Here is a 12,260-nt window from a genome sequence, read left to right on the forward strand (position 1 = left end):
CGTTCTCGTGATCCTCCTATTCTTCACATACACATAGAACGCCTTGGGGTTCTCCTTAATCCTACATGCCAAGGCCTTCTCATGCCCCCTTCGAGCTCTCCTAAGTCCTTTCTTTAGCCCCTTCCTGGCTACCCTATATTTCTCATAAGCCCCTCCTACTTCCTGCTTCTTATATCTAACATATGCTGCCTTTTTCCTCTTGACGAGTTGCCTCACATGTTTTGTCAGCCACAGTTCCCTTTTCCTACTATTTCTTCCTTTCCTCATTTGGACAAACCTATCCTGAACCCAGCACAAGTGGTCCCTAAACTTCTCCCACATTTCTTCTGTGCTTTCCTCTTTCAACATCTGTTTCCAATTTACTCTCGCTAGTTCCTGCCTCATCCCTTCAAAGTTTGCCCTTCCCCAGTTAAGCACTTAACCATTTCGTCCGATTTTATCCCTTTCCATAGCTATGCTGAAGCTAAGGGAGTTGTGGTCACTCTCACCAAAATGCTCCCCCACCAAGAGGTCTGTCACCTGACCAGGTTCATTACCCAGAACTGGATCCAGTATAGCCTCTCCTCTCATCGGAAGATCCACATATTGTGTCAGGAATCCTTGAACACACCTGACAAATTCAGCCTCATCTATCCCCCTTGCACTCAGTCAATATGAGGGAAGTTGAAATCACCCATAACTACTATCCCGTATTTTCTGCACCATTCTAAAATCTGCCTGCTTATCTGCTCCTTAGTGTCTAGAGGGCTATTTGGTGGCCTATAGACTACTCCCAGCACAGTGATTGATCCCTTCCTATTTCTGACTTCCACCCAGACTGACTCCGTGGACACTCCCTCTGCAGCATCCTTCCTTTCTATAGCCGTGATACTATCCCTGACCAGTAATGCCACCTTCCCCCCCCCCCTTTCTACCTCCCATCCTATTCCTTTTAAAACACCTAAACCCCGGTACCTGCATCATTATCCAATCCTGCCCTTCCTCCAACCAAGTTTCAGTAACGGCCACAACATCATAGTTCCACGTACTAATCCATGCTCTAAGTTCATCCTCCTTGTTCCTCATACTCCTAGCATTGAAATAGACACATTTCAACCCCTTTAACTGGCTACAATTATGTTCTGTCCCCTGCCTGTCCTTCCTCATCAACTCAGAACTCTTAGCATCGTGCCCTTGTCCTTCTACCTTAATCCCTGCACTCACATTCTGATTCCCACACCCCTGCCAAACTAGTTTAAACCCTCCCCAACAGCTCAATCAAACCTGCCCGCCAGGATATTGGTCCCCCTGGGATTCAAGTGCAACCCGTCCTTTTTGTACAGGTCACACCCGCCCCAAAAGAGGTCCCAATGATCCAGAAATCTGAATCCCTGCCCCCTGCTCCAATCCCTCAGCCACGCATTTATCCTCCACCTCATTCTATTCCTATTCTCACTGTCGCTTGGCACAGGCAGTAATCCCGAGATCACTACCTTTGAGGTCCTGCTTTACAACTTCCTTCCTAACTCCCTGTAGTCTGTTTTCAGGACCTCTTCCCTTTTCCTACCTATGCCATTTGTACCAATATGTACCATGACCTCTGGCTGTTCTCCCTCCCACTGCAGGATATCTTGGACGCGATCAGAAACATCCCGGCACCTGGCACCTGGGAGGCAAACTACCATCCGAGTTTCTTTCCTGCGTCCACAGAATCGCCTGTCTGACCCCCTAACTATAGGGTCCCCTATCACTACTGCCTCCCTCTTCCTTTCCCTACCCTTCTGAGCCACAGGGCCAGACTCTGTGCCAGAAGCACGGCCACTGTCGCTTCCCCCATGTAGGCTGTCCCCCCCAACAGTACTCAAACAGGAGTACTTATTGTCAAGGGGTACAGCCACAGGGGTACTCTCTAGTACCTGACTCTTCCCCTTCCCTCTCCTGCTGTGACCTATTTCTCTGTCCCCCATGGCCCTGGAGTGACCACCTGCCTGTAACTCCTCTCTATCACCTCCTCACTCTCCCTGACCAGACGAAGGTCATCGAGCTGCAACTCCAGTTCCCTAACATGGTCCCTTAGGAGTTGCATTTCGATGAACCAGGTGCAAATGTGGCCGTCCGGGATGCCAGGAGACTCCAGGACCTCCCACATCTGACACCGACCACAGAAAACTGGCCTCACACAAATACTACCTCCTTTTGCAATCAACAACTTGAGCCAAAGCCCTTTTACTCCGCTGCCCGCTGGCTATGGCTGCCTTCTTTTTAAACTGTTCACGCTCAACTGGCTGACATCATACGCCTGCGCAGTCTGGCCTCTCTCTTCCCTCAAGGACTCAAAATGTCTTCCCACTGGAAATCCTTAGGTGCTGTTCCGCTGCCTTCCTGTTCCGAATCCTAACTTCACACCACCTTCTACCTCCAGGTAGTTAATCTAATTAACTATTCTAGTTAGCCCCCCCACCCCCTCTATCAATTGCTCCCCTTCACTGAACTGCACCTTAAATAATTTAAACCACTTTTTATAATGCTGTTTACATTGTAAGTGCAAGCTGGTACTTGTGTATTTATGCACATTTTATTGCATATCCATACTTTAATCTCTAAATTTATTTTTATAAAACTCTATTATTGGTGACAGTTTTTTTTGTTGTGTCGTGCCAACACCCCACAGCAGACTCCTAATACATGTTAATGTATATGGTGGATAAAGTTGATCCTTGAAGCAGAATTTTCTTAGCCAGTCAGGAAATGAATAAACAATTGATGTTTTGGGCTGAGACACTTCTTCAGGACAGATGCACTTCTTTAGAGACCCAAGAAATCTGTTTCTCTTCTTGTAGGATGACAGGCAAGTCAGAAACTTCATTGATATAACACGTAGATTAGGAACATTCCAGTGCAATTTCACAGGGGTGGCTGAGGAGGGTGTAATGGTTGATGATAGGGATTCAGCGAGAATAAACAGACAAAATGGTAAAAATTATTAAACAAAGCACAGAAAGCTATACCATATAACCATATAAGCATTACAGCACGGAAACAGGCCATCTCGGCCCTTCTAGTCCGTGCCGACGCTTACACTCACCTAGTCCCAGTGGCCCACACGCAGCCCATAACCCTTCATTCCTTTCCTGTCCATATACCTATCCAATTTTACTTCAAATGACTATACCGAACCTGCCTCTACCACTTCTACTGGAAGCTCGTTCCACACAGCTACTACTCTCTGAGTAAAGAAATTCCCCCTCGTGTTACCCTTAAACTTTTGCCCTCTAACTCTCAACTCAATAGACAATAGACAGTGGGTGCAGGAGTAGGCCATTTGGCCCTTCTAGCCAGCACCGCCATTCACTGTGATCATGGCTGATCATACACAATCAGTACCCCGTTCCTGCCCTCTCCCCATATCCCTTGACCCCGCTATCTATAAGAGTATCTAACTCTCTCTTGAATGCATCCAGAGACTTGGCCTCCACTGCCTTCTGGGGCAGAGCATTCCACAAATCCACCACTCTCTGGGTGAAAAAGTTTTTCCGCATCTCTGTTCTATCCCTTATTCTTAAACTGTGGCCTTTAGTTCTGGACTCACCCATCAGCGGGAACATGTTTCCTGCCTCCAGTGTGTCCAATCCCTTAATAATCTTATATGTTTCAATCAGATCCCCTCTCATCCCTCTAAATTCCAGTGTATACAAGCCCAGTCGCTCCAATCTTTCAACATATGACAGTTCCGCAATTCCAGGAATTAACCTTGTGAACCTACGCTGCACTCCCTCAATAGCAAGAATGTCCTTCCTCAAATTTGGAGACCAAAACTGCACACAATACTCCAGGTGAGGTCTCACCTGGGCCCTGTACAGCTGCAGGACCTCTTTACTCCTATACTCAATTCCTCTTGTTATAAAAGCCAGCATGTCATTAGCTTTCTTCACTGCCTGCTGTACCTGCATGCTTGCTTTCATTGACTGATGTACAAGAACACCTAGATCTCGTTGTACTTCCCCTTTTCCTAACTTGACTCCATTTAGATAGTAATCTGCCTTCCTGTTCTTGCCACCAAAGTGGATAACCTCACATTTATCCACATTAAACTGCATCTGCCATACATTTGCCCACTCACCCAACCTGTCCAAGTCACCCTGCATTCTTATAACATCCTCCTGACATTTCACACTGCCACCCAGCTTTGTGTCATCGGCAAATTTGCTAATGTTACTTTTAATCCCTTCATCTAAATCATTAATGTATATTGTAAACAGCTGCGGTCCCAGCACCAAACCTTGCGGTACCCCACTGGTCACAGCCTGCCATTCCAAAAGGGACATGTTAATCGCTACTCTTTGTTTCCTGTTAGCCAGCCAATTTTCAATCCATGTCAGTACTCTGCCCCCAATACCATGTGCCCTAATTTTGCCCACTAATCTCCTATGTGGGACTTTATCAAAAGCTTTCTGGAAGTCCAGGTACACTACATCCACTGGCTCTCCCTTGTCCAGTTTCATAGTTACATCCTCAAAAAACTCCAGAAGATTAGTCAAGCATGATTTTCCCTTCATAAATCCATGCTGACTCGGACTGATCCTTCTACTGCTATCCAAATGTGTCGTAATTTCCTCTTTTATAATTGACTCCAGCATCTTTCCCACCACTGACGTCAGGCTAACCGGTCTATAATTCCCTGTTTTCTCTCTCCCTCCTTTCTTGAAAAGTGGGACAACATTAGCCAACCTCCAATCAGCAGGAACTGTTCCTGAATCTATAGAACATTGGAAAATGATTACCAATGTATCCACGATTTCTAGAGCCACCTCTTTAAGTACCCTGGGATGCAGACCATCAGGTCCCAGGGACTTATCAGCCTTCAGACTCAACAGTCTATCCAACACCGTTTCTTGCCTAATATAAATTTCCCTCAGTTCATCCTTTACCCTAGTTCCTTTGGCCACTATTACATCTGGGAGATTGTTTGTGTCTTCCCTAGTGAAGACAAATCCAAAGTACCTGTTCAACTCATCTGCCACTTCCTTGTTCCCCATAATAAATTCACCCGTTTTTGTCTTCAATGGCCCAATTTTGGTCTTAACTATTCTTTTGCTATTCACATACCTAAAGAAGCTTTTACTATCCTCCTTTATTTTCTTGGCTAGTTTATCTTCGTACCTCATTTTTTCTTGGCGTATTGCCTTTTTTGTTATCTTCTGTTGCTCTTTAAGAGCTTCCCAGTCCTCCGGTTTCCCGCTCATCTTTGCCATGTTATACTTCTCTTTTATTTTTATACTGCCCTTTACTTCCTTCATCAGCCATGGCCACCCCTTACTCCCCTTAGGCTCTTTCGTCCTCTTTGGAATGAACCGATCCTGCACCTTCTGCATTATTCCCAGAAATACCTGCCATTGTTGTTCCACTGTCTTCCCTGCTAGGGTATTGTTCCATTGAACTTTGGCCAGCTCCTCCCTCATAGCTCCATAGTTCCCTTTGTTCAACTGTAATACTGACACATCCGATTTTCCCTTCTCCTTCTCAAATTGTAGGTTAAAACATATCATATTATGGTCACTACCTCCTAATGATTCCTTTACCTCAAGGTCCATGATCAAATCCGGTTCATTGCACAACACTAAATCCAGAATTGTCTTCTCCCTGGTAGGCTCCAGTACAAGCTGTTCTAAGAATCCATCTCGGAGGCACTCCACAAACTCCCTTTCTTGGGGTCCAGTACCATTCTGATTCTCCCAGTCTACCTGCATGTTGAAATCCCCCATGACAACTGTATCATTACCTTTGCGACATGCCAATTTTAACTCTTCATTCAACTTACACCCTACATCCAGACTGGTGTTTGGGGACCTGTAGATAACTCCCATTAGGGTCTTTCTACCCTTAGAATTTCTCAGTTCTATCCATACTGACTCTACATCCCCTGTTTCTATGACCCCCCCTCGCAAGGCTGAATATCATTCCTCACCAACAGAGCCACCCTCTGCCAGTCAGTCTGTCCTTTCGATAAGATGTATATCCTTGAATATTCATTTCCCAGGCCCTGTCCGCTTGAAGCCATGTCTCTGTTATTCCCACATTGTACTTGCCAATTTCCAACTGAGTCTCAAGCTCATCTACTTTATTCCTTATACTTCGTGCATTCATATATAATACTTTTAATTTGTTACTCCCCTCTCCTTTCATATCAATTCCTGTTTCACTTGGCCATACTGTATGATCTCTTCTTGAGCTTTCTACTCCATTGATTCTGTTGTCCTTTTTAACTTTTCTTATTTTCACTTTCCCTTTAACTCCATCCTTATATTTCCAGTTCATCCCCTCCCTCCCACTACTTAGTTTAAACACATCCGTGTTGCAGTTGCAAACCTGTCTGCCAGAATGCTGGTCCCCCGCCTATTAAGGTGCAACCCGTCCCTTTTGTACAATTCATCCCTACCCCAAAACAGATCCCAGTCGTCCAAGAATGTAAATCCTTGCTTCCTGCACCAGTTCCTCAGCCACACATTCAGATCCATTATCTCCCTGTTCCTGCCCTCTCCAGCACGAGGAACTGGAAGCAAACTGGAGATGACCACCCTGGAAGTCCTGCTTTTCAGCCTTCTTCTGAGTTCTTTGAAGTCCCGCTGCAGAATGTCCTTCCTCTTCTTCCTGATGTCATTTGTGCCGACATGCACTACCACTTCCGGCTGTTCACCTTCACCCTTGAGGATTCCCTACCATCAGTCCATGATGTCCTAGATCCTAGCACCAGGGAGGCAACATACCATTCTTAAATCTGGCCTGTTTCCACAGAAACCTCTTTCCATACCTCTTACTATGGAGTCCCCTACTACCACGGCTCTTCCTGATGTCTGACTCCTCGGCTCTGCTTCTGCACCAATTTTCGGCTCGCAGACCTGTCTGCCTCTCAGACTGGCAGTATCTTCTATCCTGACAGCTTCCAAGAGGGTGAACCTGTTTACGAGAGGTACATCCCCTGGGGTCTCCTGTACTTCAAGCATCCTTTCCTTCCTCATCGTCATCCCCTTTCTCTCTTCCGGTATCCTCGGTGTAACAACCTCACTGTAGGTCCTGTCCAGAAAACTCTCGTTTTCGCGGATAAACCTGAGGTCATCCAGTTCTTTCTTCAGTGCTGCAACATGCTCCTTCAGAAGCTGAATCTGGACACACTTTCCACAGCTGTAGCAGACGGGGGCACCATCAGTGTCCCTGACCTCCCACATCATGCACGTAGCACACTGAATCAGCTTAGCGGTCATGTCTTCACCCTCTCCAATTGTGCCTGGCGTAGTCTCTTCCCTCAGTCTCCTCACCGAAGACTCTCGAGCCAAAGACTAGCACTTTTCACGTCAGGCACTCCCCTCGACCAGGCCGCTTCCCGAAAACTCATGTAGTCTTGTTTGAATCTCCCATACTCTCAATGGAAAAAGCCTATCTACGTCAACTCTATCTATCCCCCTCATAATTTTAAATACCTCTATCAAGTCCTCCCTCAACCTTCTACGCTCCAAAGAATAAAGACCTAACTTGTTCAACCTTTCCCTGTAACTTAGGTGCTGAAACCCAGGTAACATTCTAGTAAATCTCCTCTGTACTCTCTCTATTTTGTTGACATCTTTCCTATAATTTGGTGACCAGTACTGTACACAATACTCCAAATTCGGCCTTACCAATGCCTTGTACAATTTTAACATTACATCCCAACTCCTATACTCAATGCTCTGATTTATAAAGTCCAGCATACCAAAAGCTTTCTTCACCACCCTATCCCCATGAGATTCCACCTTCAGGGAACTATGCACCATTACTCCTAGATCACTCTGTTCTGCTGCATTCTTCAGTGCCCTACCATTTACCATGTATGTCCTATTTGGATTACTCCTACCAAAATGTAGCACCTCACACTTATCAGCATTAAACTCCATCTGCCATCATTCAGCCCACTCTTCTAACTGACCTAAATCTCTCTGCAAACTTTGAAAACCTACTTCATTATCCACAACGCCACCCACCTTATTATCATCTGCATACTTACTAATCCAATTTACCACCCCATCATCCAGATCATTAATGTATATGACAAACAACATTGGACCCAGTACAGATCCCTGAAGCACACCACTGGTCACTGGCCTCCAACATGACGAACAATTATCCACCACTACTGTCTGGCATCTCCCATTCCACCCACTGTTGAATCCATTTTACTACTTCAATATTAATACCTAATGATTGAACCTTCCTAACTAACCTTCCATGTGGAACCTTGTCAAAGGCCTTACTGAAGTCCATATAGACAACATCCACTGCTTTACCCTCATCAGCTTTCCTCATAACCTCTTCAAAAAATTCAATAAGATTTGTCAAACATGACCTGCCATGCACAGATACATGTTGACTGTTTCTAATCAGATCCTGTCTATCCAGATAATTATATATACCATCTCTAAGAATACTTCCCATTAATTTACCCACCACTGATGTCAAACTGACAGGCCTATAATTGCTAGGTTTACTCTTAGAACCCTTTTTAAACAATGGAACCACATGAGCAATACGCCAATCCTCCGGCACCATCCCCGTTTCTAATGACATTTGAAATATTTCTGTTAGAGCCCCTGCTATTTCTATACTAACTTCCTTCAAGGTCCTAGGGAATATCCTGTCAGGACCCAGAGATTTACCCACTTTTATTTTCCTTAAAAGCTCCAGTACTTCCTCCTCTTTAATCGTCAGTTTCCATAACTTCCCTACTTGTTTCCCTTACTTTACACAATTCAATATCCTTCTCCTTAGTGAATACCGAAGAAAAGAAATTGTTCAAAATCTCCCCCATCTCTTTTGGCTCCACACATAGCTGTCCACTCTGATTCTCTAAGGGACCAATTTTATCCCTCACTATCCTTTTGCTATTAATAGAACTGTAGAAACCCTTATACAGTTCATGCTAATGTCTACCAGAGCAGACACACCAGTCCCATTATTCTTAGACCTGCAATTTACGGTCTCTACAGATGTTAGTTAGGCAGCATCGATGGAAGGAAATAAACAGTTGACGTTTTGGGCCAAGACCCTTCATCAAGACTGGAAAGGAATGTCTGCACATTCTGACATGTCAGTCCATGGCTCCCTTGACTGCAATGAGGGCACCCTCAGGTTGGAGGAGCAACATCACCTCATAATCTTTCTGGATAGACCTCAACCTGATAGCATGAACAATTTCCCTCAACTCTAGCAGTTTCTCCCTTCTCATCTTGCTCCTTCTCCCTTTATCCATTCCCCATTCTGGCCCCCTCCTATCGCTTCTCCTCAGCTGCCTATTATCTCCCTTTGTTGTCCTTCCTTTTTTCCATGGTCCACTCTTCTCTCCTATCAGAGTCCTTTTTCTTTCAGCCCTTTACCTTTTCCACCTATCACTGCCCAGCTTCTTACTTTATCGTCCTTTTCCCACCCACCACCTTATTATTCTGGTTACTTCTTTGCTTTCCTTTCCAATTCTAATGAAGGGTCTCGGCCCAAAAATTCACCTGTTTTCTCCCCTTCGCAAATGTTGCTGGACCTGCTGAGTTCCTCCAGCATTTTGTGTGTTACTCATATCTTCCAATGTGACACTGCATCAAAGAGTTTGATCGACTGTATCTGCCATAAACATTTACATACTGTACATATATTAGGAATTGCTCATGTTTTATGCACATTTTCCCGTATTTGTATTTTAACTTGTAAGTTTATTTTTTATATAATTCTTTATTTTTATAATTGTTGAATGTTTTTTCATTGCATATTGTGCAATACAGCAACAAAAAACAACATTTGACAATTATAATAAAGTATACAAAAAATAAACTTGAGGCTTAAGTACAGATATGTAATAAAATGTGTATAAATTTATAAATACCTGCATGTATTTACAATGCAAACAGCATTAGAGTGATGTTAAGTGTTTACAGTGCAGTGACTGAGGAAATAGATAGGGGGGTGGGGGAGGGGTAACTAAAATGGTTGATCAGATTAACTGCCTGAGGGAAGAGACTTCTAAGATGCTGTGAAGTTTGTATTTTAATAGCTCTAGAGCAAATGCGGCTCTGTATCAGATTGATTGCAATAATACCCCTGTGCAGCACATGGAAACCCTAACACGTGTGAACAGCTGCTGTTGCCTTTCTCACAAGAGTGCTATAATGAAAAAATACCTACTTCCAGTTTATGAATGGAGGATTATCGTTAATGCATAGTTTTGATCATATATTTGAAAGAAACATCTCCACCCACTGACCCACCCCACCACCACTTTTCCTGTCAGTCACCTTATGTACAGCCTGGTGTCAGTTTGTGGACATACAATCAATCTAAGTACATACGCTATCTTAAATCTTTATACTTAGTGTTTTTTAAATTGTGTTCTTTATCCTAGTGTGTTTTTTTTTAGCCGTATCAGACCTGGAGTAACAATTATTTCATTCTCCTTTACACTTGTGTACTGGAAATGACATTAAACTATCTTGGATAAATAATGGCAGTAATTGGGATGCTAGACTGCTTTTGTAGAAAGATAAATAGTTTATATTTCACGTGATAACTTTTAATATCTTGTAAAATATTGCAGTGATATAAAGCATTCTGTTAAGTGCAGAGGAAGGGAACAGGAAAAGGAAAGGAATTAATAAAAGTGATAGAAAGAGGAGATTAAATGATAGAAGTTACATTGGAATGTGAGAAGCAAATTGAAGAGGTGTATAAGATTATGAGGGGCTCAGACAGAGTGAACAGCCAGCACCTTTTGCCAGAGTGCCAATGGTCAATACCATGCGACATCTGTTTAATGCGAGCGGAGGAAAGTTTAGAGATGTTTAGTGTTTTGTGTGAAGTTTTGGACAGTTACCTATAGGAAAGATGCAAGTAAGATTGAAAGAGCACAGGGAAAATATACAAGGAGGTTGCCGGGTCTGGAAGACCTGAGTTATAAGGAAAGATTGAATAGGTTAGGACTTTATTCTTTAGAATGTTGAAAATTGAGGCGAGATTTGACAGAGGTATTTCCACTGAGATTAGGCAGGACAACCAGAGGTCATGGGTTAAGGGTGAAAGGTAAAAAGTTTAAGGGGAACATGAGGGGAAACTTCTTCATTCAGAGGATGAGAATGTGGAATGAACTGTCAGCACAAGTGGTACACGCAAGCTCGATTTCAGTGATTAAGCAACCTTTGTATAGGCACATGGTAAGTAGGAGTATTGAGGGCTATGGTCCCGGTGCAGGTCAATGGGAGGAGGTTTTTAAATGCTTTCAGCATGGACTAGAATAACTAAGGCCTGCTTCTGTGCTGTACCTCTATGTCCGAGATGGAGAATGCTGGGCTCCTGGGTCATGCTGCCAGGGGTGGTGGTTGAGGCGGACACATTAAGAACAGTTAGCAGACTCTTAGGTAGGCACAAGGACGCAATAAAAATGGAGGGCTGTGGACTGTGTAGGAAGGAAGGGTTAGATTGATTGTGGGGTAGGTTTATATACTGTAGGTTGGCATAACATTGTGGACCTGTTCTGTGCTGAACTGGTTCTATATTGCCATAAATCCTATTATAACTAACCTTTTCTAGTCATTAAAGTAGAATATTAGTTGTTCATAGATGCAGTCTCACTAGCTAAGATTTTGGTCATTTTCTATTTTAATTTCTAACCCCCAGTACCTACCCCATTTTGCTTTTCTCTGTGTCAAACTAGAATATAGAAGCAGACAACACCTTATTCATTTTTCACTTTGTAGGTTGGAAATCAGGGATGTGTAACTGGCAATGAAGTGGCTTCAAAATGGCTTTTTCCATAAATCAACATTAAAATTTCTATATTCTCTTTTCCACATTTGCAAATTTAACTAAAATACAATGGTTATCACAAAATCGACTTAAAATGTAGTGTAGAAAATAATTAAAAGTTCAGTAAAACCTGTTAATTGAGCCTTCCTCTGATAATCAGACAGTACTCATCTGAATATACTATCAAACTGCTCCCTCTACTGGTCACTTCAATGTTTTTTATCACCTACCCACTAAATGTGTTCAGATTTCAAGATTCATTTACTGTCATTCTTCAGTACGAGTGGAAAGAAGAATAACGAACACTACAAAGAGGAGAAAATCTGCAGATGCTGGAAATCCAAGCAACACATACGATTATTACTCTGGATCCAATGCGGCAGAAAAATCAAAATATATATCAATATAACCCAATATAAAAGCAATCTTATAAAACACTGAACAAATAAATATTGTGTCTGGCTATATAT

Source organism: Hemitrygon akajei, chromosome 9 (genome assembly GCF_048418815.1).
Source record: "Hemitrygon akajei chromosome 9, sHemAka1.3, whole genome shotgun sequence".
Lineage (NCBI taxonomy): Eukaryota > Metazoa > Chordata > Chondrichthyes > Myliobatiformes > Dasyatidae > Hemitrygon > Hemitrygon akajei.